Here is a 22,621-nt window from a genome sequence, read left to right as displayed (position 1 = left end):
TCGTGCCTCTCGAAAAGCAGTGGTCCTCGCTGTCCAAAATGTACATCCCACTGGCCTTCAAAGAAAGTCTTTTCACTCTCTGCTGTTACCTTCAAAGGCCACTGTTGTAGAGTTCGCATGGCCCCAAGTTTGTGTTACAGCGGGTGTAGCATGACATGGCAGGATACACCTTGGCCTGTTGACCAATCCTTTAGTGATCTGACTACGGCCTGCCACATTGTAATCGACCGACGCTAGGATAGTATCAAGGTATCCTATATCACAGAGTTGGTGCTGGTTGCAAGAAGCGGTCTTAGAGAGAGAGAGAGAGAGAGACTTCCTGCTCCTTGTGTACCTTCAGGGGTCCGAACTGGCATGGGCGTGACTGTGGACATTACACTTCATCCAGCGCATAAAGATGCCGTGACCCAGATTCGAACCGGGGTTGCTGCGGCCACAACGCAGAGTACTAACCACTATACGATCACGGCATTGTCAACGAGCCAGGTAGGAGTCGAACCTACAATCTTCTGATCCGTAGTCAGACGCGTTATCCATTGCGCCACTGGCCCTGCACCTGGCCCTGACTCTTTGCTAAGCCTTCACAAAGGGCATTCTAACTGCAGAAGCCAATCGACACCATCTCAGCCATTCCAGAGATAAACGGCTAACTTTCTGCTGAATTTCTAATGGAAAGGAAAGTGCTCAGGCCTTCTCAGTTGCTGTCACATCACTGCTTATGGCTGCTCGATAGTTGTGAAAATGGCAAAGGCTAATAATGTTACAATCTCATTCTATGTGGCCCACAGGTGGTGTTGAAGGAAACCCCACCGCCTTATAGGACGGTTGTTTCACTTCCACATAGATGGCTGCCTACTTTCGTGCCTCTCGAAAAGCAGTGGTCCTCGCTGTCCAAAATGTACATCCCACTGGCCTTCAAAGAAAGTCTTTTCACTCTCTGCTGTTACCTTCAAAGGCCACTGTTGTAGAGTTCGCATGGCCCCAAGTTTGTGTTACAGCGGGTGTAGCATGACATGGCAGGATACACCTTGGCCTGTTGACCAATCCTTTAGTGATCTGACTACGGCCTGCCACATTGTAATCGACCGACGCTAGGATAGTATCAAGGTATCCTATATCACAGAGTTGGTGCTGGTTGCAAGAAGCGGTCTTAGAGAGAGAGAGAGAGAGACTTCCTGCTCCTTGTGTACCTTCAGGGGTCCGAACTGGCATGGGCGTGACTGTGGACATTACACTTCATCCAGCGCATAAAGATGCCGTGACCCGGATTCGAACCGGGGTTGCTGCGGCCACAACGCAGAGTACTAACCACTATACGATCACGGCATTGTCAACGAGCCAGGTAGGAGTCGAACCTACAATCTTCTGATCCGTAGTCAGACGCGTTATCCATTGCGCCACTGGCCCTGCACCTGGCCCTGACTCTTTGCTAAGCCTTCACAAAGGGCATTCTAGCTGCAGAAGCCAATCGACACCATCTCAGCCATTCCAGAGATAAACGGCTAACTTTCTGCTGAATTTCTAATGGAAAGGAAAGTGCTCAGGCCTTCTCAGTTGCTGTCACATCACTGCTTATGGCTGCTCGATAGTTGTGAAAATGGCAAAGGCTAATAATGTTACAATCTCATTCTATGTGGCCCACAGGTGGTGTTGAAGGAAACCCCACCGCCTTATAGGACGGTTGTTTCACTTCCACATAGATGGCTGCCTACTTTCGTGCCTCTCGAAAAGCAGTGGTCCTCGCTGTCCAAAATGTACATCCCACTGGCCTTCAAAGAAAGTCTTTTCACTCTCTGCTGTTACCTTCAAAGGCCACTGTTGTAGAGTTCGCATGGCCCCAAGTTTGTGTTACAGCGGGTGTAGCATGACATGGCAGGATACACCTTGGCCTGTTGACCAATCCTTTAGTGATCTGACTACGGCCTGCCACATTGTAATCGACCGACGCTAGGATAGTATCAAGGTATCCTATATCACAGAGTTGGTGCTGGTTGCAAGAAGCGGTCTTAGAGAGAGAGAGAGAGAGAGAGACTTCCTGCTCCTTGTGTACCTTCAGGGGTCCGAACTGGCATGGGCGTGACTGTGGACATTACACTTCATCCAGCGCATAAAGATGCCGTGACCCGGATTCGAACCGGGGTTGCTGCGGCCACAACGCAGAGTACTAACCACTATACGATCACGGCATTGTCAACGAGCCAGGTAGGAGTCGAACCTACAATCTTCTGATCCGTAGTCAGACGCGTTATCCATTGCGCCACTGGCCCTGCACCTGGCCCTGACTCTTTGCTAAGCCTTCACAAAGGGCATTCTAGCTGCAGAAGCCAATCGACACCATCTCAGCCATTCCAGAGATAAACGGCTAACTTTCTGCTGAATTTCTAATGGAAAGGAAAGTGCTCAGGCCTTCTCAGTTGCTGTCACATCACTGCTTATGGCTGCTCGATAGTTGTGAAAATGGCAAAGGCTAATAATGTTACAATCTCATTCTATGTGGCCCACAGGTGGTGTTGAAGGAAACCCCACCGCCTTATAGGACGGTTGTTTCACTTCCACATAGATGGCTGCCTACTTTCGTGCCTCTCGAAAAGCAGTGGTCCTCGCTGTCCAAAATGTACATCCCACTGGCCTTCAAAGAAAGTCTTTTCACTCTCTGCTGTTACCTTCAAAGGCCACTGTTGTAGAGTTCGCATGGCCCCAAGTTTGTGTTACAGCGGGTGTAGCATGACATGGCAGGATACACCTTGGCCTGTTGACCAATCCTTTAGTGATCTGACTACGGCCTGCCACATTGTAATCGACCGACGCTAGGATAGTATCAAGGTATCCTATATCACAGAGTTGGTGCTGGTTGCAAGAAGCGGTCTTAGAGAGAGAGAGAGACTTCCTGCTCCTTGTGTACATTCAGGGGTCCGAACTGGCATGGGCGTGACTGTGGACATTACACTTCATCCAGCGCATAAAGATGCCGTGACCCGGATTCGAACCGGGGTTGCTGCGGCCACAACGCAGAGTACTAACCACTATACGATCACGGCATTGTCAACGAGCCAGGTAGGAGTCGAACCTACAATCTTCTGATCCGTAGTCAGACGCGTTATCCATTGCGCCACTGGCCCTGCACCTGGCCCTGACTCTTTGCTAAGCCTTCACAAAGGGCATTCTAGCTGCAGAAGCCAATCGACACCATCTCAGCCATTCCAGAGATAAACGGCTAACTTTCTGCTGAATTTCTAATGGAAAGGAAAGTGCTCAGGCCTTCTCAGTTGCTGTCACATCACTGCTTATGGCTGCTCGATAGTTGTGAAAATGGCAAAGGCTAATAATGTTACAATCTCATTCTATGTGGCCCACAGGTTGTGTTGAAGGAAACCCCACCGCCTTATAGGACGGTTGTTTCACTTCCACATAGATGGCTGCCTACTTTCGTGCCTCTCGAAAAGCAGTGGTCCTCGCTGTCCAAAATGTACATCCCACTGGCCTTCAAAGAAAGTCTTTTCACTCTCTGCTGTTACCTTCAAAGGCCACTGTTGTAGAGTTCGCATGGCCCCAAGTTTGTGTTACAGCGGGTGTAGCATGACATGGCAGGATACACCTTGGCCTGTTGACCAATCCTTTAGTGATCTGACTACGGCCTGCCACATTGTAATCGACCGACGCTAGGATAGTATCAAGGTATCCTATATCACAGAGTTGGTGCTGGTTGCAAGAAGCGGTCTTAGAGAGAGAGAGAGAGAGAGAGAGAGAGACTTCCTGCTCCTTGTGTACCTTCAGGGGTCCGAACTGGCATGGGCGTGACTGTGGACATTACACTTCATCCAGCGCATAAAGATGCCGTGACCCGGATTCGAACCGGGGTTGCTGCGGCCACAACGCAGAGTACTAACCACTATACGATCACGGCATTGTCAACGAGCCAGGTAGGAGTCGAACCTACAATCTTCTGATCCGTAGTCAGACGCGTTATCCATTGCGCCACTGGCCCTGCACCTGGCCCTGACTCTTTGCTAAGCCTTCACAAAGGGCATTCTAGCTGCAGAAGCCAATCGACACCATCTCAGCCATTCCAGAGATAAACGGCTAACTTTCTGCTGAATTTCTAATGGAAAGGAAAGTGCTCAGGCCTTCTCAGTTGCTGTCACATCACTGCTTATGGCTGCTCGATAGTTGTGAAAATGGCAAAGGCTAATAATGTTACAATCTCATTCTATGTGGCCCACAGGTGGTGTTGAAGGAAACCCCACCGCCTTATAGGACGGTTGTTTCACTTCCACATAGATGGCTGCCTACTTTCGTGCCTCTCGAAAAGCAGTGGTCCTCGCTGTCCAAAATGTACATCCCACTGGCCTTCAAAGAAAGTCTTTTCACTCTCTGCTGTTACCTTCAAAGGCCACTGTTGTAGAGTTCGCATGGCCCCAAGTTTGTGTTACAGCGGGTGTAGCATGACATGGCAGGATACACCTTGGCCTGTTGACCAATCCTTTAGTGATCTGACTACGGCCTGCCACATTGTAATCGACCGACGCTAGGATAGTATCAAGGTATCCTATATCACAGAGTTGGTGCTGGTTGCAAGAAGCGGTCTTAGAGAGAGAGAGAGAGAGAGAGAGAGAGACTTCCTGCTCCTTGTGTACCTTCAGGGGTCCGAACTGGCATGGGCGTGACTGTGGACATTACACTTCATCCAGCGCATAAAGATGCCGTGACCCGGATTCGAACCGGGGTTGCTGCGGCCACAACGCAGAGTACTAACCACTATACGATCACGGCATTGTCAACGAGCCAGGTAGGAGTCGAACCTACAATCTTCTGATCCGTAGTCAGACGCGTTATCCATTGCGCCACTGGCCCTGCACCTGGCCCTGACTCTTTGCTAAGCCTTCACAAAGGGCATTCTAGCTGCAGAAGCCAATCGACACCATCTCAGCCATTCCAGAGATAAACGGCTAACTTTCTGCTGAATTTCTAATGGAAAGGAAAGTGCTCAGGCCTTCTCAGTTGCTGTCACATCACTGCTTATGGCTGCTCGATAGTTGTGAAAATGGCAAAGGCTAATAATGTTACAATCTCATTCTATGTGGCCCACAGGTGGTGTTGAAGGAAACCCCACCGCCTTATAGGACGGTTGTTTCACTTCCACATAGATGGCTGCCTACTTTCGTGCCTCTCGAAAAGCAGTGGTCCTCGCTGTCCAAAATGTACATCCCACTGGCCTTCAAAGAAAGTCTTTTCACTCTCTGCTGTTACCTTCAAAGGCCACTGTTGTAGAGTTCGCATGGCCCCAAGTTTGTGTTACAGCGGGTGTAGCATGACATGGCAGGATACACCTTGGCCTGTTGACCAATCCTTTAGTGATCTGACTACGGCCTGCCACATTGTAATCGACCGACGCTAGGATAGTATCAAGGTATCCTATATCACAGAGTTGGTGCTGGTTGCAAGAAGCGGTCTTAGAGAGAGAGAGAGAGAGAGAGAGAGACTTCCTGCTCCTTGTGTACCTTCAGGGGTCCGAACTGGCATGGGCGTGACTGTGGACATTACACTTCATCCAGCGCATAAAGATGCCGTGACCCGGATTCGAACCGGGGTTGCTGCGGCCACAACGCAGAGTACTAACCACTATACGATCACGGCATTGTCAACGAGCCAGGTAGGAGTCGAACCTACAATCTTCTGATCCGTAGTCAGACGCGTTATCCATTGCGCCACTGGCCCTGCACCTGGCCCTGACTCTTTGCTAAGCCTTCACAAAGGGCATTCTAGCTGCAGAAGCCAATCGACACCATCTCAGCCATTCCAGACATAAACGGCTAACTTTCTGCTGAATTTCTAATGGAAAGGAAAGTGCTCAGGCCTTCTCAGTTGCTGTCACATCACTGCTTATGGCTGCTCGATAGTTGTGAAAATGGCAAAGGCTAATAATGTTACAATCTCATTCTATGTGGCCCACAGGTGGTGTTGAAGGAAACCCCACCGCCTTATAGGACGGTTGTTTCACTTCCACATAGATGGCTGCCTACTTTCGTGCCTCTCGAAAAGCAGTGGTCCTCGCTGTCCAAAATGTACATCCCACTGGCCTTCAAAGAAAGTCTTTTCACTCTCTGCTGTTACCTTCAAAGGCCACTGTTGTAGAGTTCGCATGGCCCCAAGTTTGTGTTACAGCGGGTGTAGCATGACATGGCAGGATACACCTTGGCCTGTTGACCAATCCTTTAGTGATCTGACTACGGCCTGCCACATTGTAATCGACCGACGCTAGGATAGTATCAAGGTATCCTATAATCACAGAGTTGGTGCTGGTTGCAAGAAGCGGTCTTAGAGAGAGAGAGAGAGAGAGACTTCCTGCTCCTTGTGTACCTTCAGGGGTCCGAACTGGCATGGGCGTGACTGTGGACATTACACTTCATCCAGCGCATAAAGATGCCGTGACCCGGATTCGAACCGGGGTTGCTGCGGCCACAACGCAGAGTACTAACCACTATACGATCACGGCATTGTCAACGAGCCAGGTAGGAGTCGAACCTACAATCTTCTGATCCGTAGTCAGACGCGTTATCCATTGCGCCACTGGCCCTGCACCTGGCCCTGACTCTTTGCTAAGCCTTCACAAAGGGCATTCTAGCTGCAGAAGCCAATCGACACCATCTCAGCCATTCCAGAGATAAACGGCTAACTTTCTGCTGAATTTCTAATGGAAAGGAAAGTGCTCAGGCCTTCTCAGTTGCTGTCACATCACTGCTTATGGCTGCTCGATAGTTGTGAAAATGGCAAAGGCTAATAATGTTACAATCTCATTCTATGTGGCCCACAGGTGGTGTTGAAGGAAACCCCACCGCCTTATAGGACGGTTGTTTCACTTCCACATAGATGGCTGCCTACTTTCGTGCCTCTCGAAAAGCAGTGGTCCTCGCTGTCCAAAATGTACATCCCACTGGCCTTCAAAGAAAGTCTTTTCACTCTCTGCTGTTACCTTCAAAGGCCACTGTTGTAGAGTTCGCATGGCCCCAAGTTTGTGTTACAGCGGGTGTAGCATGACATGGCAGGATACACCTTGGCCTGTTGACCAATCCTTTAGTGATCTGACTACGGCCTGCCACATTGTAATCGACCGACGCTAGGATAGTATCAAGGTATCCTATAATCACAGAGTTGGTGCTGGTTGCAAGAAGCGGTCTTAGAGAGAGAGAGAGAGAGAGACTTCCTGCTCCTTGTGTACCTTCAGGGGTCCGAACTGGCATGGGCGTGACTGTGGACATTACACTTCATCCAGCGCATAAAGATGCCGTGACCCGGATTCGAACCGGGGTTGCTGCGGCCACAACGCAGAGTACTAACCACTATACGATCACGGCATTGTCAACGAGCCAGGTAGGAGTCGAACCTACAATCTTCTGATCCGTAGTCAGACGCGTTATCCATTGCGCCACTGGCCCTGCACCTGGCCCTGACTCTTTGCTAAGCCTTCACAAAGGGCATTCTAGCTGCAGAAGCCAATCGACACCATCTCAGCCATTCCAGAGATAAACGGCTAACTTTCTGCTGAATTTCTAATGGAAAGGAAAGTGCTCAGGCCTTCTCAGTTGCTGTCACATCACTGCTTATGGCTGCTCGATAGTTGTGAAAATGGCAAAGGCTAATAATGTTACAATCTCATTCTATGTGGCCCACAGGTGGTGTTGAAGGAAACCCCACCGCCTTATAGGACGGTTGTTTCACTTCCACATAGATGGCTGCCTACTTTCGTGCCTCTCGAAAAGCAGTGGTCCTCGCTGTCCAAAATGTACATCCCACTGGCCTTCAAAGAAAGTCTTTTCACTCTCTGCTGTTACCTTCAAAGGCCACTGTTGTAGAGTTCGCATGGCCCCAAGTTTGTGTTACAGCGGGTGTAGCATGACATGGCAGGATACACCTTGGCCTGTTGACCAATCCTTTAGTGATCTGACTACGGCCTGCCACATTGTAATCGACCGACGCTAGGATAGTATCAAGGTATCCTATATCACAGAGTTGGTGCTGGTTGCAAGAAGCGGTCTTAGAGAGAGAGAGAGAGAGAGAGAGAGACTTCCTGGCTCCTTGTGTACCTTCAGGGGTCCGAACTGGCATGGGCGTGACTGTGGACATTACACTTCATCCAGCGCATAAAGATGCCGTGACCCGGATTCGAACCGGGGTTGCTGCGGCCACAACGCAGAGTACTAACCACTATACGATCACGGCATTGTCAACGAGCCAGGTAGGAGTCGAACCTACAATCTTCTGATCCGTAGTCAGACGCGTTATCCATTGCGCCACTGGCCCTGCACCTGGCCCTGACTCTTTGCTAAGCCTTCACAAAGGGCATTCTAGCTGCAGAAGCCAATCAACACCATCTCAGCCATTCCAGAGATAAACGGCTAACTTTCTGCTGAATTTCTAATGGAAAGGAAAGTGCTCAGGCCTTCTCAGTTGCTGTCACATCACTGCTTATGGCTGCTCGATAGTTGTGAAAATGGCAAAGGCTAATAATGTTACAATCTCATTCTATGTGGCCCACAGGTGGTGTTGAAGGAAACCCCACCGCCTTATAGGACGGTTGTTTCACTTCCACATAGATGGCTGCCTACTTTCGTGCCTCTCGAAAAGCAGTGGTCCTCGCTGTCCAAAATGTACATCCCACTGGCCTTCAAAGAAAGTCTTTTCACTCTCTGCTGTTACCTTCAAAGGCCACTGTTGTAGAGTTCGCATGGCCCCAAGTTTGTGTTACAGCGGGTGTAGCATGACATGGCAGGATACACCTTGGCCTGTTGACCAATCCTTTAGTGATCTGACTACGGCCTGCCACATTGTAATCGACCGACGCTAGGATAGTATCAAGGTATCCTATAATCACAGAGTTGGTGCTGGTTGCAAGAAGCGGTCTTAGAGAGAGAGAGAGAGAGAGACTTCCTGCTCCTTGTGTACCTTCAGGGGTCCGAACTGGCATGGGCGTGACTGTGGACATTACACTTCATCCAGCGCATAAAGATGCCGTGACCCGGATTCGAACCGGGGTTGCTGCGGCCACAACGCAGAGTACTAACCACTATACGATCACGGCATTGTCAACGAGCCAGGTAGGAGTCGAACCTACAATCTTCTGATCCGTAGTCAGACGCGTTATCCATTGCGCCACTGGCCCTGCACCTGGCCCTGACTCTTTGCTAAGCCTTCACAAAGGGCATTCTAGCTGCAGAAGCCAATCGACACCATCTCAACCATTCCAGAGATAAACGGCTAACTTTCTGCTGAATTTCTAATGGAAAGGAAAGTGCTCAGGCCTTCTCAGTTGCTGTCACATCACTGCTTATGGCTGCTCGATAGTTGTGAAAATGGCAAAGGCTAATAATGTTACAATCTCATTCTATGTGGCCCACAGGTGGTGTTGAAGGAAACCCCACCGCCTTATAGGACGGTTGTTTCACTTCCACATAGATGGCTGCCTACTTTCGTGCCTCTCGAAAAGCAGTGGTCCTCGCTGTCCAAAATGTACATCCCACTGGCCTTCAAAGAAAGTCTTTTCACTCTCTGCTGTTACCTTCAAAGGCCACTGTTGTAGAGTTCGCATGGCCCCAAGTTTGTGTTACAGCGGGTGTAGCATGACATGGCAGGATACACCTTGGCCTGTTGACCAATCCTTTAGTGATCTGACTACGGCCTGCCACATTGTAATCGACCGACGCTAGGATAGTATCAAGGTATCCTATAATCACAGAGTTGGTGCTGGTTGCAAGAAGCGGTCTTAGAGAGAGAGAGAGAGAGAGAGACTTCCTGCTCCTTGTGTACCTTCAGGGGTCCGAACTGGCATGGGCGTGACTGTGGACATTACACTTCATCCAGCGCATAAAGATGCCGTGACCCGGATTCGAACCGGGGTTGCTGCGGCCACAACGCAGAGTACTAACCACTATACGATCACGGCATTGTCAACGAGCCAGGTAGGAGTCGAACCTACAATCTTCTGATCCGTAGTCAGACGCGTTATCCATTGCGCCACTGGCCCTGCACCTGGCCCTGACTCTTTGCTAAGCCTTCACAAAGGGCATTCTAGCTGCAGAAGCCAATCGACACCATCTCAGCCATTCCAGAGATAAACGGCTAACTTTCTGCTGAATTTCTAATGGAAAGGAAAGTGCTCAGGCCTTCTCAGTTGCTGTCACATCACTGCTTATGGCTGCTCGATAGTTGTGAAAATGGCAAAGGCTAATAATGTTACAATCTCATTCTATGTGGCCCACAGGTGGTGTTGAAGGAAACCCCACCGCCTTATAGGACGGTTGTTTCACTTCCACATAGATGGCTGCCTACTTTCGTGCCTCTCGAAAAGCAGTGGTCCTCGCTGTCCAAAATGTACATCCCACTGGCCTTCAAAGAAAGTCTTTTCACTCTCTGCTGTTACCTTCAAAGGCCACTGTTGTAGAGTTCGCATGGCCCCAAGTTTGTGTTACAGCGGGTGTAGCATGACATGGCAGGATACACCTTGGCCTGTTGACCAATCCTTTAGTGATCTGACTACGGCCTGCCACATTGTAATCGACCGACGCTAGGATAGTATCAAGGTATCCTATATCACAGAGTTGGTGCTGGTTGCAAGAAGCGGTCTTAGAGAGAGAGACTTCCTGCTCCTTGTGTACCTTCAGGGGTCCGAACTGGCATGGGCGTGACTGTGGACATTACACTTCATCCAGCGCATAAAGATGCCGTGACCCGGATTCGAACCGGGGTTGCTGCGGCCACAACGCAGAGTACTAACCACTATACAATCACGGCATTGTCAACGAGCCAGGTAGGAGTCGAACCTACAATCTTCTGATCCGTAGTCAGACGCGTTATCCATTGCGCCACTGGCCCTGCACCTGGCCCTGACTCTTTGCTAAGCCTTCACAAAGGGCATTCTAGCTGCAGAAGCCAATCGACACCATCTCAGCCATTCCAGAGATAAACGGCTAACTTTCGGCTGAATTTCTAATGGAAAGGAAAGTGCTCAGGCCTTCTCAGTTGCTGTCACATCACTGCTTATGGCTGCTCGATAGTTGTGAAAATGGCAAAGGCTAATAATGTTACAATCTCATTCTATGTGGCCCACAGGTGGTGTTGAAGGAAACCCCACCGCCTTATAGGACGGTTGTTTCACTTCCACATAGATGGCTGCCTACTTTCGTGCCTCTCGAAAAGCAGTGGTCCTCGCTGTCCAAAATGTACATCCCACTGGCCTTCAAAGAAAGTCTTTTCACTCTCTGCTGTTACCTTCAAAGGCCACTGTTGTAGAGTTCGCATGGCCCCAAGTTTGTGTTACAGCGGGTGTAGCATGACATGGCAGGATACACCTTGGCCTGTTGACCAATCCTTTAGTGATCTGACTACGGCCTGCCACATTGTAATCGACCGACGCTAGGATAGTATCAAGGTATCCTATATCACAGAGTTGGTGCTGGTTGCAAGAAGCGGTCTTAGAGAGAGAGAGAGAGACTTCCTGCTCCTTGTGTACCTTCAGGGGTCCGAACTGGCATGGGCGTGACTGTGGACATTACACTTCATCCAGCGCATAAAGATGCCGTGACCCGGATTCGAACCGGGGTTGCTGCGGCCACAACGCAGAGTACTAACCACTATACGATCACGGCATTGTCAACAAGCCAGGTAGGAGTCGAACCTACAATCTTCTGATCCGTAGTCAGACGCGTTATCCATTGCGCCACTGGCCCTGCACCTGGCCCTGACTCTTTGCTAAGCCTTCACAAAGGGCATTCTAGCTGCAGAAGCCAATCGACACCATCTCAGCCATTCCAGAGATAAACGGCTAACTTTCTGCTGAATTTCTAATGGAAAGGAAAGTGCTCAGGCCTTCTCAGTTGCTGTCACATCACTGCTTATGGCTGCTCGATAGTTGTGAAAATGGCAAAGGCTAATAATGTTACAATCTCATTCTATGTGGCCCACAGGTGGTGTTGAAGGAAACCCCACCGCCTTATAGGACGGTTGTTTCACTTCCACATAGATGGCTGCCTACTTTCGTGCCTCTCGAAAAGCAGTGGTCCTCGCTGTCCAAAATGTACATCCCACTGGCCTTCAAAGAAAGTCTTTTCACTCTCTGCTGTTACCTTCAAAGGCCACTGTTGTAGAGTTCGCATGGCCCCAAGTTTGTGTTACAGCGGGTGTAGCATGACATGGCAGGATACACCTTGGCCTGTTGACCAATCCTTTAGTGATCTGACTACGGCCTGCCACATTGTAATCGACCGACGCTAGGATAGTATCAAGGTATCCTATATCACAGAGTTGGTGCTGGTTGCAAGAAGCGGTCTTAGAGAGAGAGAGAGAGAGAGAGACTTCCTGCTCCTTGTGTACCTTCAGGGGTCCGAACTGGCATGGGCGTGACTGTGGACATTACACTTCATCCAGCGCATAAAGATGCCGTGACCCGGATTCGAACCGGGGTTGCTGCGGCCACAACGCAGAGTACTAACCACTATACGATCACGGCATTGTCAACGAGCCAGGTAGGAGTCGAACCTACAATCTTCTGATCCGTAGTCAGACGCGTTATCCATTGCGCCACTGGCCCTGCACCTGGCCCTGACTCTTTGCTAAGCCTTCACAAAGGGCATTCTAGCTGCAGAAGCCAATCGACACCATCTCAGCCATTCCAGAGATAAACGGCTAACTTTCTGCTGAATTTCTAATGGAAAGGAAAGTGCTCAGGCCTTCTCAGTTGCTGTCACATCACTGCTTATGGCTGCTCGATAGTTGTGAAAATGGCAAAGGCTAATAATGTTACAATCTCATTCTATGTGGCCCACAGGTGGTGTTGAAGGAAACCCCACCGCCTTATAGGACGGTTGTTTCACTTCCACATAGATGGCTGCCTACTTTCGTGCCTCTCGAAAAGCAGTGGTCCTCGCTGTCCAAAATGTACATCCCACTGGCCTTCAAAGAAAGTCTTTTCACTCTCTGCTGTTACCTTCAAAGGCCACTGTTGTAGAGTTCGCATGGCCCCAAGTTTGTGTTACAGCGGGTGTAGCATGACATGGCAGGATACACCTTGGCCTGTTGACCAATCCTTTAGTGATCTGACTACGGCCTGCCACATTGTAATCGACCGACGCTAGGATAGTATCAAGGTATCCTATATCACAGAGTTGGTGCTGGTTGCAAGAAGCGGTCTTAGAGAGAGAGAGAGAGAGAGACTTCCTGCTCCTTGTGTACCTTCAGGGGTCCGAACTGGCATGGGCGTGACTGTGGACATTACACTTCATCCAGCGCATAAAGATGCCGTGACCCGGATTCGAACCGGGGTTGCTGCGGCCACAACGCAGAGTACTAACCACTATACGATCACGGCATTGTCAACGAGCCAGGTAGGAGTCGAACCTACAATCTTCTGATCCGTAGTCAGACGCGTTATCCATTGCGCCACTGGCCCTGCACCTGGCCCTGACTCTTTGCTAAGCCTTCACAAAGGGCATTCTAGCTGCAGAAGCCAATCGACACCATCTCAGCCATTCCAGAGATAAACGGCTAACTTTCTGCTGAATTTCTAATGGAAAGGAAAGTGCTCAGGCCTTCTCAGTTGCTGTCACATCACTGCTTATGGCTGCTCGATAGTTGTGAAAATGGCAAAGGCTAATAATGTTACAATCTCATTCTATGTGGCCCACAGGTGGTGTTGAAGGAAACCCCACCGCCTTATAGGACGGTTGTTTCACTTCCACATAGATGGCTGCCTACTTTCGTGCCTCTCGAAAAGCAGTGGTCCTCGCTGTCCAAAATGTACATCCCACTGGCCTTCAAAGAAAGTCTTTTCACTCTCTGCTGTTACCTTCAAAGGCCACTGTTGTAGAGTTCGCATGGCCCCAAGTTTGTGTTACAGCGGGTGTAGCATGACATGGCAGGATACACCTTGGCCTGTTGACCAATCCTTTAGTGATCTGACTACGGCCTGCCACATTGTAATCGACCGACGCTAGGATAGTATCAAGGTATCCTATATCACAGAGTTGGTGCTGGTTGCAAGAAGCGGTCTTAGAGAGAGAGAGAGAGACTTCCTGCTCCTTGTGTACCTTCAGGGGTCCGAACTGGCATGGGCGTGACTGTGGACATTACACTTCATCCAGCGCATAAAGATGCCGTGACCCGGATTCGAACCGGGGTTGCTGCGGCCACAACGCAGAGTACTAACCACTATACGATCACGGCATTGTCAACGAGCCAGGTAGGAGTCGAACCTACAATCTTCTGATCCGTAGTCAGACGCGTTATCCATTGCGCCACTGGCCCTGCACCTGGCCCTGACTCTTTGCTAAGCCTTCACAAAGGGCATTCTAGCTGCAGAAGCCAATCGACACCATCTCAGCCATTCCAGAGATAAACGGCTAACTTTCTGCTGAATTTCTAATGGAAAGGAAAGTGCTCAGGCCTTCTCAGTTGCTGTCACATCACTGCTTATGGCTGCTCGATAGTTGTGAAAATGGCAAAGGCTAATAATGTTACAATCTCATTCTATGTGGCCCACAGGTGGTGTTGAAGGAAACCCCACCGCCTTATAGGACGGTTGTTTCACTTCCACATAGATGGCTGCCTACTTTCGTGCCTCTCGAAAAGCAGTGGTCCTCGCTGTCCAAAATGTACATCCCACTGGCCTTCAAAGAAAGTCTTTTCACTCTCTGCTGTTACCTTCAAAGGCCACTGTTGTAGAGTTCGCATGGCCCCAAGTTTGTGTTACAGCGGGTGTAGCATGACATGGCAGGATACACCTTGGCCTGTTGACCAATCCTTTAGTGATCTGACTACGGCCTGCCACATTGTAATCGACCGACGCTAGGATAGTATCAAGGTATCCTATATCACAGAGTTGGTGCTGGTTGCAAGAAGCGGTCTTAGAGAGAGAGAGAGAGACTTCCTGCTCCTTGTGTACCTTCAGGGGTCCGAACTGGCATGGGCGTGACTGTGGACATTACACTTCATCCAGCGCATAAAGATGCCGTGACCCGGATTCGAACCGGGGTTGCTGCGGCCACAACGCAGAGTACTAACCACTATACGATCACGGCATTGTCAACGAGCCAGGTAGGAGTCGAACCTACAATCTTCTGATCCGTAGTCAGACGCGTTATCCATTGCGCCACTGGCCCTGCACCTGGCCCTGACTCTTTGCTAAGCCTTCACAAAGGGCATTCTAGCTGCAGAAGCCAATCGACACCATCTCAGCCATTCCAGAGATAAACGGCTAACTTTCTGCTGAATTTCTAATGGAAAGGAAAGTGCTCAGGCCTTCTCAGTTGCTGTCACATCACTGCTTATGGCTGCTCGATAGTTGTGAAAATGGCAAAGGCTAATAATGTTACAATCTCATTCTATGTGGCCCACAGGTGGTGTTGAAGGAAACCCCACCGCCTTATAGGACGGTTGTTTCACTTCCACATAGATGGCTGCCTACTTTCGTGCCTCTCGAAAAGCAGTGGTCCTCGCTGTCCAAAATGTACATCCCACTGGCCTTCAAAGAAAGTCTTTTCACTCTCTGCTGTTACCTTCAAAGGCCACTGTTGTAGAGTTCGCATGGCCCCAAGTTTGTGTTACAGCGGGTGTAGCATGACATGGCAGGATACACCTTGGCCTGTTGACCAATCCTTTAGTGATCTGACTACGGCCTGCCACATTGTAATCGACCGACGCTAGGATAGTATCAAGGTATCCTATATCACAGAGTTGGTGCTGGTTGCAAGAAGCGGTCTTAGAGAGAGAGAGAGAGAGAGACTTCCTGCTCCTTGTGTACCTTCAGGGGTCCGAACTGGCATGGGCGTGACTGTGGACATTACACTTCATCCAGCGCATAAAGATGCCGTGACCCGGATTCGAACCGGGGTTGCTGCGGCCACAACGCAGAGTACTAACCACTATACGATCACGGCATTGTCAACGAGCCAGGTAGGAGTCGAACCTACAATCTTCTGATCCGTAGTCAGACGCGTTATCCATTGCGCCACTGGCCCTGCACCTGGCCCTGACTCTTTGCTAAGCCTTCACAAAGGGCATTCTAGCTGCAGAAGCCAATCGACACCATCTCAGCCATTCCAGAGATAAACGGCTAACTTTCTGCTGAATTTCTAATGGAAAGGAAAGTGCTCAGGCCTTCTCAGTTGCTGTCACATCACTGCTTATGGCTGCTCGATAGTTGTGAAAATGGCAAAGGCTAATAATGTTACAATCTCATTCTATGTGGCCCACAGGTGGTGTTGAAGGAAACCCCACCGCCTTATAGGACGGTTGTTTCACTTCCACATAGATGGCTGCCTACTTTCGTGCCTCTCGAAAAGCAGTGGTCCTCGCTGTCCAAAATGTACATCCCACTGGCCTTCAAAGAAAGTCTTTTCACTCTCTGCTGTTACCTTCAAAGGCCACTGTTGTAGAGTTCGCATGGCCCCAAGTTTGTGTTACAGCGGGTGTAGCATGACATGGCAGGATACACCTTGGCCTGTTGACCAATCCTTTAGTGATCTGACTACGGCCTGCCACATTGTAATCGACCGACGCTAGGATAGTATCAAGGTATCCTATATCACAGAGTTGGTGCTGGTTGCAAGAAGCGGTCTTAGAGAGAGAGAGAGACTTCCTGCTCCTTGTGTACCTTCAGGGGTCCGAACTGGCATGGGCGTGACTGTGGACATTACACTTCATCCAGCGCATAAAGATGCCGTGACCCGGATTCGAACCGGGGTTGCTGCGGCCACAACGCAGAGTACTAACCACTATACGATCACGGCATTGTCAACGAGCCAGGTAGGAGTCGAACCTACAATCTTCTGATCCGTAGTCAGACGCGTTATCCATTGCGCCACTGGCCCTGCACCTGGCCCTGACTCTTTGCTAAGCCTTCACAAAGGGCATTCTAGCTGCAGAAGCCAATCGACACCATCTCAGCCATTCCAGAGATAAACGGCTAACTTTCTGCTGAATTTCTAATGGAAAGGAAAGTGCTCAGGCCTTCTCAGTTGCTGTCACATCACTGCTTATGGCTGCTCGATAGTTGTGAAAATGGCAAAGGCTAATAATGTTACAATCTCATTCTATGTGGCCCACAGGTGGTGTTGAAGGAAACCCCACCGCCTTATAGGACGGTTGTTTCACTTCCACATAGATGGCTGCCTACTTTCGTGCCTCTCGAAAAGCAGTGGTCCTCGCTGTCCAAAATGTACATCCCACTGGCCTTCAAAGAAAGTCTTTTCACTCTCTGCTGTTACCTTCAAAGGCCACTGTTGTAGAGTTCGCATGGCCCCAAGTTTGTGTTACAGCGGGTGTAGCATGACATGGCAGGATACACCTTGGCCTGTTGACCAATCCTTTAGTGATCTGACTACGGCCTGCCACATTGTAATCGACCGACGCTAGGATAGTATCAAGGTATCCTATATCACAGAGTTGGTGCTGGTTGCAAGAAGCGGTCTTAGAGAGAGAGAGAGAGAGAGAGACTTCCTGCTCCTTGTGTACCTTCAGGGGTCCGAACTGGCATGGGCGTGACTGTGGACATTACACTTCATCCAGCGCATAAAGATGCCGTGACCCGGATTCGAACCGGGGTTGCTGCGGCCACAACGCAGAGTACTAACCACTATACGATCACGGCATTGTCAACGAGCCAGGTAGGAGTCGAACCTACAATCTTCTGATCCGTAGTCAGACGCGTTATCCATTGCGCCACTGGCCCTGCACCTGGCCCTGACTCTTTGCTAAGCCTTCACAAAGGGCATTCTAGCTGCAGAAGCCAATCGACACCATCTCAGCCATTCCAGAGATAAACGGCTAACTTTCTGCTGAATTTCTAATGGAAAGGAAAGTGCTCAGGCCTTCTCAGTTGCTGTCACATCACTGCTTATGGCTGCTCGATAGTTGTGAAAATGGCAAAGGCTAATAATGTTACAATCTCATTCTATGTGGCCCACAGGTGGTGTTGAAGGAAACCCCACCGCCTTATAGGACGGTTGTTTCACTTCCACATAGATGGCTGCCTACTTTCGTGCCTCTCGAAAAGCAGTGGTCCTCGCTGTCCAAAATGTACATCCCACTGGCCTTCAAAGAAAGTCTTTTCACTCTCTGCTGTTACCTTCAAAGGCCACTGTTGTAGAGTTCGCATGGCCCCAAGTTTGTGTTACAGCGGGTGTAGCATGACATGGCAGGATACACCTTGGCCTGTTGACCAATCCTTTAGTGATCTGACTACGGCCTGCCACATTGTAATCGACCGACGCTAGGATAGTATCAAGGTATCCTATATCACAGAGTTGGTGCTGGTTGCAAGAAGCGGTCTTAGAGAGAGAGAGAGAGACTTCCTGCTCCTTGTGTACCTTCAGGGGTCCGAACTGGCATGGGCGTGACTGTGGACATTACACTTCATCCAGCGCATAAAGATGCCGTGACCCGGATTCGAACCGGGGTTGCTGCGGCCACAACGCAGAGTACTAACCACTATACGATCACGGCATTGTCAACGAGCCAGGTAGGAGTCGAACCTACAATCTTCTGATCCGTAGTCAGACGCGTTATCCATTGCGCCACTGGCCCTGCACCTGGCCCTGACTCTTTGCTAAGCCTTCACAAAGGGCATTCTAGCTGCAGAAGCCAATCGACACCATCTCAGCCATTCCAGAGATAAACGGCTAACTTTCTGCTGAATTTCTAATGGAAAGGAAAGTGCTCAGGCCTTCTCAGTTGCTGTCACATCACTGCTTATGGCTGCTCGATAGTTGTGAAAATGGCAAAGGCTAATAATGTTACAATCTCATTCTATGTGGCCCACAGGTGGTGTTGAAGGAAACCCCACCGCCTTATAGGACGGTTGTTTCACTTCCACATAGATGGCTGCCTACTTTCGTGCCTCTCGAAAAGCAGTGGTCCTCGCTGTCCAAAATGTACATCCCACTGGCCTTCAAAGAAAGTCTTTTCACTCTCTGCTGTTACCTTCAAAGGCCACTGTTGTAGAGTTCGCATGGCCCCAAGTTTGTGTTACAGCGGGTGTAGCATGACATGGCAGGATACACCTTGGCCTGTTGACCAATCCTTTAGTGATCTGACTACGGCCTGCCACATTGTAATCGACCGACGCTAGGATAGTATCAAGGTATCCTATATCACAGAGTTGGTGCTGGTTGCAAGAAGCGGTCTTAGAGAGAGAGAGAGAGACTTCCTGCTCCTTGTGTACCTTCAGGGGTCCGAACTGGCATGGGCGTGACTGTGGACATTACACTTCATCCAGCGCATAAAGATGCCGTGACCCGGATTCGAACCGGGGTTGCTGCGGCCACAACGCAGAGTACTAACCACTATACGATCACGGCATTGTCAACGAGCCAGGTAGGAGTCGAACCTACAATCTTCTGATCCGTAGTCAGACGCGTTATCCATTGCGCCACTGGCCCTGCACCTGGCCCTGACTCTTTGCTAAGCCTTCACAAAGGGCATTCTAGCTGCAGAAGCCAATCGACACCATCTCAGCCATTCCAGAGATAAACGGCTAACTTTCTGCTGAATTTCTAATGGAAAGGAAAGTGCTCAGGCCTTCTCAGTTGCTGTCACATCACTGCTTATGGCTGCTCGATAGTTGTGAAAATGGCAAAGGCTAATAATGTTACAATCTCATTCTATGTGGCCCACAGGTGGTGTTGAAGGAAACCCCACCGCCTTATAGGACGGTTGTTTCACTTCCACATAGATGGCTGCCTACTTTCGTGCCTCTCGAAAAGCAGTGGTCCTCGCTGTCCAAAATGTACATCCCACTGGCCTTCAAAGAAAGTCTTTTCACTCTCTGCTGTTACCTTCAAAGGCCACTGTTGTAGAGTTCGCATGGCCCCAAGTTTGTGTTACAGCGGGTGTAGCATGACATGGCAGGATACACCTTGGCCTGTTGACCAATCCTTTAGTGATCTGACTACGGCCTGCCACATTGTAATCGACCGACGCTAGGATAGTATCAAGGTATCCTATATCACAGAGTTGGTGCTGGTTGCAAGAAGCGGTCTTAGAGAGAGAGAGAGAGAGAGAGACTTCCTGCTCCTTGTGTACCTTCAGGGGTCCGAACTGGCATGGGCGTGACTGTGGACATTACACTTCATCCAGCGCATAAAGATGCCGTGACCCGGATTCGAACCGGGGTTGCTGCGGCCACAACGCAGAGTACTAACCACTATACGATCACGGCATTGTCAACGAGCCAGGTAGGAGTCGAACCTACAATCTTCTGATCCGTAGTCAGACGCGTTATCCATTGCGCCACTGGCCCTGCACCTGGCCCTGACTCTTTGCTAAGCCTTCACAAAGGGCATTCTAGCTGCAGAAGCCAATCGACACCATCTCAGCCATTCCAGAGATAAACGGCTAACTTTCTGCTGAATTTCTAATGGAAAGGAAAGTGCTCAGGCCTTCTCAGTTGCTGTCACATCACTGCTTATGGCTGCTCGATAGTTGTGAAAATGGCAAAGGCTAATAATGTTACAATCTCATTCTATGTGGCCCACAGGTGGTGTTGAAGGAAACCCCACCGCCTTATAGGACGGTTGTTTCACTTCCACATAGATGGCTGCCTACTTTCGTGCCTCTCGAAAAGCAGTGGTCCTCGCTGTCCAAAATGTACATCCCACTGGCCTTCAAAGAAAGTCTTTTCACTCTCTGCTGTTACCTTCAAAGGCCACTGTTGTAGAGTTCGCATGGCCCCAAGTTTGTGTTACAGCGGGTGTAGCATGACATGGCAGGATACACCTTGGCCTGTTGACCAATCCTTTAGTGATCTGACTACGGCCTGCCACATTGTAATCGACCGACGCTAGGATAGTATCAAGGTATCCTATATCACAGAGTTGGTGCTGGTTGCAAGAAGCGGTCTTAGAGAGAGAGAGACTTCCTGCTCCTTGTGTACCTTCAGGGGTCCGAACTGGCATGGGCGTGACTGTGGACATTACACTTCATCCAGCGCATAAAGATGCCGTGACCCGGATTCGAACCGGGGTTGCTGCGGCCACAACGCAGAGTACTAACCACTATACGATCACGGCATTGTCAACGAGCCAGGTAGGAGTCGAACCTACAATCTTCTGATCCGTAGTCAGACGCGTTATCCATTGCGCCACTGGCCCTGCACCTGGCCCTGACTCTTTGCTAAGCCTTCACAAAGGGCATTCTAGCTGCAGAAGCCAATCGACACCATCTCAGCCATTCCAGAGATAAACGGCTAACTTTCTGCTGAATTTCTAATGGAAAGGAAAGTGCTCAGGCCTTCTCAGTTGCTGTCACATCACTGCTTATGGCTGCTCGATAGTTGTGAAAATGGCAAAGGCTAATAATGTTACAATCTCATTCTATGTGGCCCACAGGTGGTGTTGAAGGAAACCCCACCGCCTTATAGGACGGTTGTTTCACTTCCACATAGATGGCTGCCTACTTTCGTGCCTCTCGAAAAGCAGTGGTCCTCGCTGTCCAAAATGTACATCCCACTGGCCTTCAAAGAAAGTCTTTTCACTCTCTGCTGTTACCTTCAAAGGCCACTGTTGTAGAGTTCGCATGGCCCCAAGTTTGTGTTACAGCGGGTGTAGCATGACATGGCAGGATACACCTTGGCCTGTTGACCAATCCTTTAGTGATCTGACTACGGCCTGCCACATTGTAATCGATCGACGCTAGGATAGTATCAAGGTATCCTATATCACAGAGTTGGTGCTGGTTGCAAGAAGCGGTCTTAGAGAGAGAGAGAGAGAGAGACTTCCTGCTCCTTGTGTACCTTCAGGGGTCCGAACTGGCATGGGCGTGACTGTGGACATTACACTTCATCCAGCGCATAAAGATGCCGTGACCCGGATTCGAACCGGGGTTGCTGCGGCCACAACGCAGAGTACTAACCACTATACGATCACGGCATTGTCAACGAGCCAGGTAGGAGTCGAACCTACAATCTTCTGATCCGTAGTCAGACGCGTTATCCATTGCGCCACTGGCCCTGCACCTGGCCCTGACTCTTTGCTAAGCCTTCACAAAGGGCATTCTAGCTGCAGAAGCCAATCGACACCATCTCAGCCATTCCAGAGATAAACGGCTAACTTTCTGCTGAATTTCTAATGGAAAGGAAAGTGCTCAGGCCTTCTCAGTTGCTGTCACATCACTGCTTATGGCTGCTCGATAGTTGTGAAAATGGCAAAGGCTAATAATGTTACAATCTCATTCTATGTGGCCCACAGGTGGTGTTGAAGGAAACCCCACCGCCTTATAGGACGGTTGTTTCACTTCCACATAGATGGCTGCCTACTTTCGTGCCTCTCGAAAAGCAGTGGTCCTCGCTGTCCAAAATGTACATCCCACTGGCCTTCAAAGAAAGTCTTTTCACTCTCTGCTGTTACCTTCAAAGGCCACTGTTGTAGAGTTCGCATGGCCCCAAGTTTGTGTTACAGCGGGTGTAGCATGACATGGCAGGATACACCTTGGCCTGTTGACCAATCCTTTAGTGATCTGACTACGGCCTGCCACATTGTAATCGACCGACGCTAGGATAGTATCAAGGTATCCTATATCACAGAGTTGGTGCTGGTTGCAAGAAGCGGTCTTAGAGAGAGAGAGAGAGAGAGAGACTTCC

The 22,621-nt window shown here is 49.8% G+C and overlaps 49 non-coding genes across 49 annotated transcripts; all 49 read right to left on the bottom strand.

Annotated features, from left to right (window-relative positions):
• Positions 1–478: 478 nt before the first annotated feature.
• Positions 479–551, bottom strand: TRNAR-ACG (transfer RNA arginine (anticodon ACG)). The gene has a single exon. It is a non-coding gene; the product is annotated as a tRNA-Arg (tRNA).
• Positions 552–1,254: 703 nt separating this feature from the next.
• TRNAH-GUG (transfer RNA histidin (anticodon GUG)) lies at positions 1,255–1,326 on the bottom strand. The gene has a single exon. It is a non-coding gene; the product is annotated as a tRNA-His (tRNA).
• Positions 1,327–1,334: 8 nt separating this feature from the next.
• On the bottom strand, positions 1,335–1,407 carry TRNAR-ACG (transfer RNA arginine (anticodon ACG)). The gene has a single exon. It is a non-coding gene; the product is annotated as a tRNA-Arg (tRNA).
• A 707-nt stretch (positions 1,408–2,114) lies between these two features.
• On the bottom strand, positions 2,115–2,186 carry TRNAH-GUG (transfer RNA histidin (anticodon GUG)). The gene has a single exon. It is a non-coding gene; the product is annotated as a tRNA-His (tRNA).
• Positions 2,187–2,194: 8 nt separating this feature from the next.
• Positions 2,195–2,267, bottom strand: TRNAR-ACG (transfer RNA arginine (anticodon ACG)). The gene has a single exon. It is a non-coding gene; the product is annotated as a tRNA-Arg (tRNA).
• Positions 2,268–2,966: 699 nt separating this feature from the next.
• Positions 2,967–3,038, bottom strand: TRNAH-GUG (transfer RNA histidin (anticodon GUG)). The gene has a single exon. It is a non-coding gene; the product is annotated as a tRNA-His (tRNA).
• Positions 3,039–3,046: 8 nt separating this feature from the next.
• TRNAR-ACG (transfer RNA arginine (anticodon ACG)) lies at positions 3,047–3,119 on the bottom strand. Its single transcript has one exon. It is a non-coding gene; the product is annotated as a tRNA-Arg (tRNA).
• A 713-nt stretch (positions 3,120–3,832) lies between these two features.
• Positions 3,833–3,904, bottom strand: TRNAH-GUG (transfer RNA histidin (anticodon GUG)). Its single transcript has one exon. It is a non-coding gene; the product is annotated as a tRNA-His (tRNA).
• An 8-nt stretch (positions 3,905–3,912) lies between these two features.
• TRNAR-ACG (transfer RNA arginine (anticodon ACG)) lies at positions 3,913–3,985 on the bottom strand. Its single transcript has one exon. It is a non-coding gene; the product is annotated as a tRNA-Arg (tRNA).
• Positions 3,986–4,698: 713 nt separating this feature from the next.
• Positions 4,699–4,770, bottom strand: TRNAH-GUG (transfer RNA histidin (anticodon GUG)). The gene has a single exon. It is a non-coding gene; the product is annotated as a tRNA-His (tRNA).
• Positions 4,771–4,778: 8 nt separating this feature from the next.
• On the bottom strand, positions 4,779–4,851 carry TRNAR-ACG (transfer RNA arginine (anticodon ACG)). The gene has a single exon. It is a non-coding gene; the product is annotated as a tRNA-Arg (tRNA).
• Positions 4,852–5,562: 711 nt separating this feature from the next.
• On the bottom strand, positions 5,563–5,634 carry TRNAH-GUG (transfer RNA histidin (anticodon GUG)). Its single transcript has one exon. It is a non-coding gene; the product is annotated as a tRNA-His (tRNA).
• Positions 5,635–5,642: 8 nt separating this feature from the next.
• TRNAR-ACG (transfer RNA arginine (anticodon ACG)) lies at positions 5,643–5,715 on the bottom strand. Its single transcript has one exon. It is a non-coding gene; the product is annotated as a tRNA-Arg (tRNA).
• A 706-nt stretch (positions 5,716–6,421) lies between these two features.
• Positions 6,422–6,493, bottom strand: TRNAH-GUG (transfer RNA histidin (anticodon GUG)). The gene has a single exon. It is a non-coding gene; the product is annotated as a tRNA-His (tRNA).
• An 8-nt stretch (positions 6,494–6,501) lies between these two features.
• Positions 6,502–6,574, bottom strand: TRNAR-ACG (transfer RNA arginine (anticodon ACG)). The gene has a single exon. It is a non-coding gene; the product is annotated as a tRNA-Arg (tRNA).
• A 706-nt stretch (positions 6,575–7,280) lies between these two features.
• TRNAH-GUG (transfer RNA histidin (anticodon GUG)) lies at positions 7,281–7,352 on the bottom strand. The gene has a single exon. It is a non-coding gene; the product is annotated as a tRNA-His (tRNA).
• An 8-nt stretch (positions 7,353–7,360) lies between these two features.
• Positions 7,361–7,433, bottom strand: TRNAR-ACG (transfer RNA arginine (anticodon ACG)). Its single transcript has one exon. It is a non-coding gene; the product is annotated as a tRNA-Arg (tRNA).
• Positions 7,434–8,145: 712 nt separating this feature from the next.
• On the bottom strand, positions 8,146–8,217 carry TRNAH-GUG (transfer RNA histidin (anticodon GUG)). The gene has a single exon. It is a non-coding gene; the product is annotated as a tRNA-His (tRNA).
• An 8-nt stretch (positions 8,218–8,225) lies between these two features.
• On the bottom strand, positions 8,226–8,298 carry TRNAR-ACG (transfer RNA arginine (anticodon ACG)). The gene has a single exon. It is a non-coding gene; the product is annotated as a tRNA-Arg (tRNA).
• A 706-nt stretch (positions 8,299–9,004) lies between these two features.
• On the bottom strand, positions 9,005–9,076 carry TRNAH-GUG (transfer RNA histidin (anticodon GUG)). Its single transcript has one exon. It is a non-coding gene; the product is annotated as a tRNA-His (tRNA).
• Positions 9,077–9,084: 8 nt separating this feature from the next.
• On the bottom strand, positions 9,085–9,157 carry TRNAR-ACG (transfer RNA arginine (anticodon ACG)). The gene has a single exon. It is a non-coding gene; the product is annotated as a tRNA-Arg (tRNA).
• Positions 9,158–9,865: 708 nt separating this feature from the next.
• Positions 9,866–9,937, bottom strand: TRNAH-GUG (transfer RNA histidin (anticodon GUG)). The gene has a single exon. It is a non-coding gene; the product is annotated as a tRNA-His (tRNA).
• Positions 9,938–9,945: 8 nt separating this feature from the next.
• On the bottom strand, positions 9,946–10,018 carry TRNAR-ACG (transfer RNA arginine (anticodon ACG)). The gene has a single exon. It is a non-coding gene; the product is annotated as a tRNA-Arg (tRNA).
• A 775-nt stretch (positions 10,019–10,793) lies between these two features.
• Positions 10,794–10,866, bottom strand: TRNAR-ACG (transfer RNA arginine (anticodon ACG)). The gene has a single exon. It is a non-coding gene; the product is annotated as a tRNA-Arg (tRNA).
• Positions 10,867–11,567: 701 nt separating this feature from the next.
• On the bottom strand, positions 11,568–11,639 carry TRNAH-GUG (transfer RNA histidin (anticodon GUG)). Its single transcript has one exon. It is a non-coding gene; the product is annotated as a tRNA-His (tRNA).
• A 788-nt stretch (positions 11,640–12,427) lies between these two features.
• Positions 12,428–12,499, bottom strand: TRNAH-GUG (transfer RNA histidin (anticodon GUG)). Its single transcript has one exon. It is a non-coding gene; the product is annotated as a tRNA-His (tRNA).
• An 8-nt stretch (positions 12,500–12,507) lies between these two features.
• Positions 12,508–12,580, bottom strand: TRNAR-ACG (transfer RNA arginine (anticodon ACG)). The gene has a single exon. It is a non-coding gene; the product is annotated as a tRNA-Arg (tRNA).
• A 705-nt stretch (positions 12,581–13,285) lies between these two features.
• On the bottom strand, positions 13,286–13,357 carry TRNAH-GUG (transfer RNA histidin (anticodon GUG)). The gene has a single exon. It is a non-coding gene; the product is annotated as a tRNA-His (tRNA).
• Positions 13,358–13,365: 8 nt separating this feature from the next.
• On the bottom strand, positions 13,366–13,438 carry TRNAR-ACG (transfer RNA arginine (anticodon ACG)). The gene has a single exon. It is a non-coding gene; the product is annotated as a tRNA-Arg (tRNA).
• Positions 13,439–14,139: 701 nt separating this feature from the next.
• TRNAH-GUG (transfer RNA histidin (anticodon GUG)) lies at positions 14,140–14,211 on the bottom strand. Its single transcript has one exon. It is a non-coding gene; the product is annotated as a tRNA-His (tRNA).
• Positions 14,212–14,219: 8 nt separating this feature from the next.
• On the bottom strand, positions 14,220–14,292 carry TRNAR-ACG (transfer RNA arginine (anticodon ACG)). Its single transcript has one exon. It is a non-coding gene; the product is annotated as a tRNA-Arg (tRNA).
• Positions 14,293–14,993: 701 nt separating this feature from the next.
• On the bottom strand, positions 14,994–15,065 carry TRNAH-GUG (transfer RNA histidin (anticodon GUG)). Its single transcript has one exon. It is a non-coding gene; the product is annotated as a tRNA-His (tRNA).
• Positions 15,066–15,073: 8 nt separating this feature from the next.
• On the bottom strand, positions 15,074–15,146 carry TRNAR-ACG (transfer RNA arginine (anticodon ACG)). The gene has a single exon. It is a non-coding gene; the product is annotated as a tRNA-Arg (tRNA).
• A 705-nt stretch (positions 15,147–15,851) lies between these two features.
• Positions 15,852–15,923, bottom strand: TRNAH-GUG (transfer RNA histidin (anticodon GUG)). Its single transcript has one exon. It is a non-coding gene; the product is annotated as a tRNA-His (tRNA).
• An 8-nt stretch (positions 15,924–15,931) lies between these two features.
• TRNAR-ACG (transfer RNA arginine (anticodon ACG)) lies at positions 15,932–16,004 on the bottom strand. The gene has a single exon. It is a non-coding gene; the product is annotated as a tRNA-Arg (tRNA).
• Positions 16,005–16,703: 699 nt separating this feature from the next.
• On the bottom strand, positions 16,704–16,775 carry TRNAH-GUG (transfer RNA histidin (anticodon GUG)). The gene has a single exon. It is a non-coding gene; the product is annotated as a tRNA-His (tRNA).
• Positions 16,776–16,783: 8 nt separating this feature from the next.
• Positions 16,784–16,856, bottom strand: TRNAR-ACG (transfer RNA arginine (anticodon ACG)). Its single transcript has one exon. It is a non-coding gene; the product is annotated as a tRNA-Arg (tRNA).
• Positions 16,857–17,563: 707 nt separating this feature from the next.
• Positions 17,564–17,635, bottom strand: TRNAH-GUG (transfer RNA histidin (anticodon GUG)). The gene has a single exon. It is a non-coding gene; the product is annotated as a tRNA-His (tRNA).
• Positions 17,636–17,643: 8 nt separating this feature from the next.
• TRNAR-ACG (transfer RNA arginine (anticodon ACG)) lies at positions 17,644–17,716 on the bottom strand. Its single transcript has one exon. It is a non-coding gene; the product is annotated as a tRNA-Arg (tRNA).
• A 701-nt stretch (positions 17,717–18,417) lies between these two features.
• On the bottom strand, positions 18,418–18,489 carry TRNAH-GUG (transfer RNA histidin (anticodon GUG)). Its single transcript has one exon. It is a non-coding gene; the product is annotated as a tRNA-His (tRNA).
• Positions 18,490–18,497: 8 nt separating this feature from the next.
• TRNAR-ACG (transfer RNA arginine (anticodon ACG)) lies at positions 18,498–18,570 on the bottom strand. Its single transcript has one exon. It is a non-coding gene; the product is annotated as a tRNA-Arg (tRNA).
• A 701-nt stretch (positions 18,571–19,271) lies between these two features.
• Positions 19,272–19,343, bottom strand: TRNAH-GUG (transfer RNA histidin (anticodon GUG)). Its single transcript has one exon. It is a non-coding gene; the product is annotated as a tRNA-His (tRNA).
• An 8-nt stretch (positions 19,344–19,351) lies between these two features.
• Positions 19,352–19,424, bottom strand: TRNAR-ACG (transfer RNA arginine (anticodon ACG)). Its single transcript has one exon. It is a non-coding gene; the product is annotated as a tRNA-Arg (tRNA).
• Positions 19,425–20,131: 707 nt separating this feature from the next.
• Positions 20,132–20,203, bottom strand: TRNAH-GUG (transfer RNA histidin (anticodon GUG)). Its single transcript has one exon. It is a non-coding gene; the product is annotated as a tRNA-His (tRNA).
• Positions 20,204–20,211: 8 nt separating this feature from the next.
• On the bottom strand, positions 20,212–20,284 carry TRNAR-ACG (transfer RNA arginine (anticodon ACG)). Its single transcript has one exon. It is a non-coding gene; the product is annotated as a tRNA-Arg (tRNA).
• Positions 20,285–20,981: 697 nt separating this feature from the next.
• TRNAH-GUG (transfer RNA histidin (anticodon GUG)) lies at positions 20,982–21,053 on the bottom strand. Its single transcript has one exon. It is a non-coding gene; the product is annotated as a tRNA-His (tRNA).
• Positions 21,054–21,061: 8 nt separating this feature from the next.
• On the bottom strand, positions 21,062–21,134 carry TRNAR-ACG (transfer RNA arginine (anticodon ACG)). Its single transcript has one exon. It is a non-coding gene; the product is annotated as a tRNA-Arg (tRNA).
• A 705-nt stretch (positions 21,135–21,839) lies between these two features.
• TRNAH-GUG (transfer RNA histidin (anticodon GUG)) lies at positions 21,840–21,911 on the bottom strand. Its single transcript has one exon. It is a non-coding gene; the product is annotated as a tRNA-His (tRNA).
• Positions 21,912–21,919: 8 nt separating this feature from the next.
• Positions 21,920–21,992, bottom strand: TRNAR-ACG (transfer RNA arginine (anticodon ACG)). Its single transcript has one exon. It is a non-coding gene; the product is annotated as a tRNA-Arg (tRNA).
• Between the last annotated feature and the right edge of the window lie 629 nt (positions 21,993–22,621).

Source organism: Lithobates pipiens, unplaced genomic scaffold, assembly GCF_037356315.1.
Source record: "Lithobates pipiens isolate NorthernLeopardFrog02 unplaced genomic scaffold, aLitPip1_a1.2 Scaffold_8, whole genome shotgun sequence".
Lineage (NCBI taxonomy): Eukaryota > Metazoa > Chordata > Amphibia > Anura > Ranidae > Lithobates > Lithobates pipiens.
The sequence above is the reverse complement of the archived record's forward strand: the minus strand, read 5'-3'. Positions and strand labels throughout refer to the sequence as shown.